Here is a 7,605-nt window from a genome sequence, read left to right as displayed (position 1 = left end):
CCCTGAAATGCTTTTCTTTACAAAAATAAATTCCTGCATTCCCTAATGATAGAGAGTTCCTATTAAAAGCACAAGGCATAAAAACTTTCCAATAATAGGTAGCCCATTTGAGGATAAATGTCTAACTAAAAGATTTCTCCTACAAAAAGTATCCCACAGGGACCCTCTTCTTCTGTGGCTCGCTCTTATTCAAGCAATACTCAGAAGTCAGTAAATATGGTTTGCATGAGATTTTGCATCTCAGTAGAACTTGGTGTAAATCACAGATTGGAGGTTGAACTCCACTACCTTCGTGTTTTATTTTCTCCATTATTTCCCCGCTAATTTATGTCATGTTTTCTGTTGTAAATGAGATGCTAGCCTGTGTACCAAAACATAGCAAACATACCAAAACAAAGCAAGATGATAAGATCCAGAGGGAAGTACTGCTTCCTTGGAATGCCTTCATCTCATTCATTCTTATAACATGTCAGAAGTATAGCAAGTCTCCCCTGCCATAAATAAATTGTATGTCATTACTCAGAAGATTTAAGCTCTGTTGGATGTCTCCAGTCGTTCCCTAACTGCTGTTAAACTTATGGTTAATGTCATATGGTTTGTTAGCAGCTTTTTGTCTGGTATTGTTCTGAAGTTGTTTCGTGTGGGAGTATCCTGTCTTCCCAAATAGATTGGGACAATCGAAAGAGCAGAGGACCAGCAGTCCAAAGAGCTGGTTTCTAGTTCTTGTTCTGCCACTCTGAGCATTGTGACCCTGAATCAGTAGCTTAACATCTCTGAACCGCAGTCTCCTTAACTGTAAATTGAGGATGGCGGACTACATGCTCTCTAAGGTTCCTCCCACCTCTGACAGTCTGTATTTCTATGGTTGTGAACTCCTTGAGGGAAGGGTTCTTATACTTCTGTACCCAGAATCTGGAGCAGTGCCTAGAATGTATAGTAGGGCCCCAGTACATATTTATTGAATGCATGGCTGAATGCATCCCTCACAACACAGACCCCAGAAATGGCTCCATAGGAGATTCTCAAGAAATATTTGTTGATTCATCAGTGCGCTTCTTAATCAAAGTACTGTGTACAGATGTAGAGAACAAACGAATGGACACCAAGGGGGGAAAGTGGCAGGGGGGCGGGGAGTGGTGGTGGTGGGATGAATTGGGAGATTGGGATTGACATGTATACACTAATACGTTTAAAATAGATAACTAATAAGAACCTGCTGTATAAAAAATAAATAAAATAAAATTCAAACAAAAACAAAGTACTGTGTACAACATTTAAAATCTAATTTTTCTCCTAACGAGCAGCACAGTAATGCTTGTTGTAAGCAATATTGCAAGAGTGGAGATATAAACAGACATACTTCTGTTGTATTTTACCTCCAGAAATCTAAGTCAGAGACTTCTGTAATTAAGTCATTAAAATTTTTAAATAACTGAGGCTTTGATGTTGACTCTTTAAGATTGTAAACTACTAAAGGTAAGAGACTATGTTTACCTAAATCTTAGTGTATGGGGGTCTAACAAATTATTATATTGTTTGGAAATTATGGTAATAAACTTTTGGGAGTGTTTATTATTAATTTTTCCCTGTTGAAAACCTGTGTCAATCCTATCTATGGAAATCTTTCTGAAATGTATTACGTATTTCCCTGCCTTAGTAAACAAAGTATGTGAAATCTAATCTATTCTATTCTTGATACTCTGTTATATCATATTCAATTTTTGTACTATGTTACGAATCTACAGAAATGGTGAGACAGTGAGCTGAGCCTGTACTGGGCCTACTACACATCATGAAACTTGCTTTCTTAAAAACAACGACAGGAATCCCCTGTAATGATTTGCCCCTTCCTCTTTAACATATGATATAGAATGCACAGATGCATGCCCTCCTGCATTGGTCTGCTTTTTACAAATTATAATTCTGGGGTCAAAGGCTAAATTAGCCCTTCCTGGGATGTTCCTCTGGTTTTAGCACGAGTAACTTCAACCTCTCAGTCGATTTCAACCCACCCTCCAGTTTACTTGCTTTAACTTATGTTGCAACACAGTGATCACAAGAGTCCGCTCGGCGTGGTGGAATGGGCATGGGTTGCAGAGTTCGATAGTCCCAAGTCCAAATTTTAGCTCTATTACTTACTAGCTGGGGGACCTTGGACAAGCCGCCTTACCTGGCTGAGACTTCACTTACAAAATGAGGATTAAAAGCTTAACCTCGGTTGATAAATGGATGAACAGATAGATCCATGTGATAATACAAGTATAGTACAATGCTAATTGTAGAATATAAGTTGTCAGGATACTAGTGTCCACTATAATATTCTTTCAGCTTCTATATATGCTAGGAAAAATATAACCTTGGAAGGTCTTTGAGAGACTAGAGATAAAATAGGTAAAGCTGCTGGCACGTTGTAGGTATTCACATTATCCTGTGAACCTTAAGGTTATTTCTTTTAAAGGCCATCAAAGCCAGGTTTGTTTGTTTGTAATAAACGTTAATTAATTTTTTATTACCAATGTTTGTAGAACAGTCACTATGTTCTAATTACTGGTGATATAGTGATGAGGGCAAAATTTTTGCCCTCATGACCCTTAACCAGGTTTTGTTTCGGTTGTCAGTTCATTGCCAGGTTTACCACGATGCCAGCATTGGAAACGCCAGATTATCAAGGTTTCACATGATTCGTAAGTTTGAAGGGGGCATATGCTCTCAGAGGGTCTCCTTTAACTTCACACTCTCGGCCCCAGCTCAGTCCTCCTTCAGCCTCCCTTAAAACAGGTCCACCTGGAGGGTATAAGAGCTAAGCAGTGTTCGGTGATGGCCAGAGTCCAGCAAGAGACCTGCCACGGGCCCAGGAATTCTCAGACACCGATTTTCCTTTCCATTTCCCAGGGCTTAACCTCTGTCGTTTGGCCTCCCCAATTACAATTACATTTCCAGACCTTTTTTTTTGGCCTTACCCTCAATTCCCAGCCTTGGTAATGGCTCGTATTTCCTGGATGTAACTACAGGAGCTCAAATTCACTTCTGAAAAAAAAGTTTTCAAACTTGAGCTTGCAGCCAGATCTACCCCAGATTTAAACTTCACAGTCTCACTCGCATACGCTCATACCATTTCTAATTTACCATTGTAGGGAAATACCATGCTGTATTTACTTTTCTTGTTTTCTGTTTGATACTAGGCAATGAACTGACTCTTCTTCAGAGGAAAAAGGCCAATGATATCCTGACAACCGGAAACAATGCCAGTCCCTTGGCTGGTGGTCTGCATGTGGAGGAACAACATTTACCCCACAGATGGAAGGGAAAGTTCATCTTCCTCCGCATAACTGCTCCTATGGCAAAAAGGTCATTTAATCCCATGCCAGCAGCTAGATAAGATGAAAATATAAAGCAGGATTCTGTGTGCTTCTAAATCATCTGGGGTTTATCAGATGCCCCTACACCACTCAAGGATGGGAAACCCTGGGACAGTTAAACAGACACATCAAAGAATGAAGGATGGATTTTGCCTATTGTCCTTTTGTATATTTTCACAGATATGATTTAGTTCTTGACTCTAAAATGAGAAGAACAACAGGTTATTTTTCTATGAACAGTTGTCTTCACAACTGAAGCAGCCATGATTCTGAAATCCAGGGAGAAGTTCTCTCTTTCTCACTTTACTTTTGCTGCAAATAGAACTTGTAATATTACTGATTACTTTAACACATTCATAGTGTCATTAATACTGAAAAAAATTTAAGCCTGCCAAGTTTTCTTAGCCCTATGCTAATATTACTGTGGATTCTCAAAACTGAGGCAATATATCCATTCATCCCCATTTTTCCGTAGAATTTGATCTTCGGGGGTGTCTGAATCCAACAAACAGGGATTAAAGTAACGGTAACACACAGTGCAATTCTGTGACCCGACAACAAACCTCTTGATCTGAGAAGGAAGGGTCAAGTTTTCAGGACTACCTGATAATCCCAGTTAAATTGTCTCCTTTTAGAATCTCTTACATTTGTTTAAGACTTCATTCTTCTTACAAAGGGCTTCCCCATACCTTATTTGGATTGTTCTTCCCAACAGCCCACTGAGATAGACCAGGCATGCAAATATTATCACCCCCATAACATTGATGAGAAAACCTCTGAGATTCAGAGAGTAAAGTGATGTTCCCAAGGTCACATAGCAGGTCAGCAATGAAGACAGGACCATAACCCAAGTCATATACCTCCAATACCTCCAAACTAAAAACTCCCAACAAGCCACGTGGCAGTGGTTTAAAACCTAAATGTCATAGGCAGAAACTTTTGAATGTTATCCAGGTGTCTTTGAAAGCCTCACGGGAATCAATACTCACCTTAAAGAGCCAGGCATAAAAAATGACATGTTATGAAAAACATGCCCATTTGGGATTTACTAGATGAGAGAGAAAAGTTGGGGACAACAGAGGCAGGGCCAGGTTTCAAACAGAATATTTCTTGTGCTCTTCGATTCACTGCAAGCAATGACCTTTGCACAAGATAGAAAAGGTACAATGCTGGCAGTAGAAAAGTGAGTTTGTGTCATATAGTTCACTCAAAATTTGTGAAAAAACTGGAAGACATTTTGGAAATCACCCCTGCGGTTTGATTTCTTTTTAATGTTTATTTATTTAGGCTGTGCCAGGTCTTAGTTGCAGCATGCAGTCTTCTTAGTTGCGGCATGTGGACTCTGAGTTGCAGCACGCATGAGGGATCTAGTTCCCCGACCAGGGATCAAACCTGGGCCCCCTGTATTGCGAGTGCAGAGTCTTACCCACTGGACCACCAGGGAAATCCCTGCAGTTTGATTTTAAATGTTTGGAGAACCTTTTCTTCCTTGTAAGTGAAAAACCTAAGATGGTTCAGGGGAAGTCTCTCTGTTCTACTTTCATCATGTTATCAGTAAGGTAAATGAAGAAATCAAATTAGGTCCACATGAAGTAGCCTTTGAAAGCATCTGAATTGCACTTCCTCATGCCAGCAGAATTTGACAGCTAATTATGGAGACCATAGATGATACAAAACTCAGGATTTCTCAAAATGTAGTAGTAACGCCTGGGTAGGGAGGACTGGTTCCGTTCATTACGGGAAATTCACAGCTTCCCTCAGGAAAAGTGGTTCCATGGGTCAGAGTCAGGCCTCATGCTTGGAATTAGGGGGTTCAGGTCTGACTGAAGCCCTCTTCTTCCTGCCTTGCTTTTACAGACTGAGAGGGGCACTAAGTCCCTCAAAGGAGAGCTCCCCACAGGAAGGAAAAGTTAGCCTAAGACGGAGCTAAACCAATGATGCTGAGTTGCCAGAATCCCTCCACAGGCCACCCAAGCAGTGAAGAAATTCATGGAGAGAAAGAAAGAAAGAAAAGACCCACAGCCGTGAGCAGAGCCAGCTGGGAGGGATGTTATTACTTTATTTCTGTTTTCTTAAGTATGTGTGTGTGTGTGCATGTGTGTGTGTGCACGTGTGCGTGTGCATGTGTGTTGAGGAGGAGGGAGGATTGATTGCAGAAAATGTCTGGATCCACAGCACTCAAGATGGAAACTTTTGTTGATATAACTTCTCCTAACTTTCCTACACCTTCCTTCCCTTCTACTCCATTTCCCCAGTGGCTATCAAGAGCTGTATATATCTGACCACAAAACATCCAGTCAGTTCAAGTCAAAAATGCAGCCAGCCATCTGGATTGACTCAAACTCTGTCTACACACACCAATTGGCTTGGGGGTAAAAAAATGTAATTCAGTGGAACAACTGGTTATTTTTAAAACAACGAGTTGAATTCAGACAACCATCCAATTAGTTGATTTCAAAATGCCTGTTTGGCGACATGAAAAGGGTTATTTTCAAAGGGCCTTGTGTGTGCATAAACAACCTGAATGCTATTAAATTGACGAGCTATTTTGGAATCAAGTAGATAAGGCCAAAGCGGCTGGACTCTGTTTATAAAGGGGAAACGTGTTAGGGTAGCAGAGTCCATCAAGCACTCCAGAGGGTGACACCTTCTGTTGGAAGGATGAGGTCTTTCACTTGACAGCAGCATAACCATACCCCGCTTTGTAGAGGCAAAGCACCTCATTCTTTTTTTAGGGAAACCTCCTGTGTGCCTTCTTCCTGGACGTGCCGTGCTAGCCAGAAGGCCAAAGATTCAAATAGACCCTCAAAGGCAAATGCGCTTCGGTTAGCCATTGCCACGTAACACATTTCCTAATGCACACAGTGATGTTAACTCGATTCTCTCTCCCGTTACGGGTTTCAGTCTCACTACATACAGCAAGGAAGCCTCGTCCGAGCCATTTGACCCGATTCGTGAAGAGTTGGGTCAGTTTAAACGGCACAGCTGTATCTCCCTGAGCTTTTCTCCCCCCTGAAATGTGAACGTTCTTTCCCCGTGTTACATGGCTAGGAAATGATTTAAGCAAAAAAGGGGGGGACGAAGGTCTCCTCCTGAAGAGAATTTTATTTGCACTCCCCATGCTTTGTCATAAAGGGCATTCAACTGTGTTAATCATATAAGAAGTTTTAGAGAAGCTCTCTTTTTCACATTAGGCTTAAAACATCACCCCTGAGGGGGTGCTGATGGCCCCCTTAGAAAAGATTTCTTTGACATCTAAGACACAAAGGACTTCAGCAAACGTTCGGAGTTAAATGAGTGGTGCCTAAGTGCTGACTCTCCATCCCCAGTGACAAGCATTTACTAAGTGAAACTTTTGTTACTGCAAATGTCTTACTTGGGTGTGTCTTAATCCCGAATGTTGTGGAGGTTTTGTTTTAGTGTGTGTGTGTAGTGTGTGTGTTTTTTTAAAACATTTATTATATCAGAAAGGATTCTCACAATGGAAGCATTCATTGCCGTGGCTGTGGCTGAATCTTTACGTTTAAGACTGGTTAAGCTGCCCCAGGTAGAAGTGTTTGCACAGCTACAGAAGTATAGAATCGGGCTTCCCTGGTGGCACAGTGGTTGAGAGTCCACCTGCCGATGCAGAGGACACAGGTTCGTGCCTCGGTCTGGGAAGATCCCACATGCCGCGGAGCGGCTGGGCCCGTGAGCCATGGCCGCTGAGCCTGCACGTCCGGAGCCTGTGCTCCGCAACGGGAGAGGCCACAACAGTGAGAGGCCCGCGTACCGCAAAAAAAAAAAAAAAAAAAAAAAGAAGTATAGAATCACAGCCCCCGAGTTGGAAGGGGGCCCATTAAGGCAGTCCTTGCCTTCAGGCATCTAGGCCAGAGGAATAGCCACCCTTCTCTTTAAGATCTCCAAAGACAAAAACTCCACATGCAGTTCTTTTATTATAAGAAGTGTGAACTGTAAAACATATTTACAAGGGAATGATATTATAATCCATCTTTAAATTATTCCCTTTTTTAAACGTTTGCTTTCCCAAGCTTTAAAAACTTAATACAGTAAAGTTTCCTTTCTCCTGTGACAAAAACACATTCAATAGAAGCATTTCTCCTCTTTTTGAGGAGAAATGTCCACATGGGACATTTCTCTCAGGAAATTCTACCAGAAATCATTATGTTTCTCCTAAAAAGCAGGTTTGCTTTTATCTTATAGATGCTCTGAATCAAGAGATGTTTCCTTTCTCCCTCTGACCGTT

At 41.4% G+C, this 7,605-nt stretch overlaps 1 non-coding gene across 1 annotated transcript; it reads right to left on the bottom strand.

Annotated features, from left to right (window-relative positions):
* Window positions 1-4,730: 4,730 nt before the first annotated feature.
* On the bottom strand, window positions 4,731-4,803 carry TRNAA-CGC (transfer RNA alanine (anticodon CGC)). Its single transcript has one exon. It is a non-coding gene; the product is annotated as a tRNA-Ala (tRNA).
* Window positions 4,804-7,605: the final 2,802 nt, after the last annotated feature.

Source organism: Tursiops truncatus, chromosome X (assembly GCF_011762595.2).
Source record: "Tursiops truncatus isolate mTurTru1 chromosome X, mTurTru1.mat.Y, whole genome shotgun sequence".
Lineage (NCBI taxonomy): Eukaryota > Metazoa > Chordata > Mammalia > Artiodactyla > Delphinidae > Tursiops > Tursiops truncatus.
Note: the sequence above shows the minus strand (reverse complement) of the source record. Positions and strands in the feature narration are given on the sequence as shown.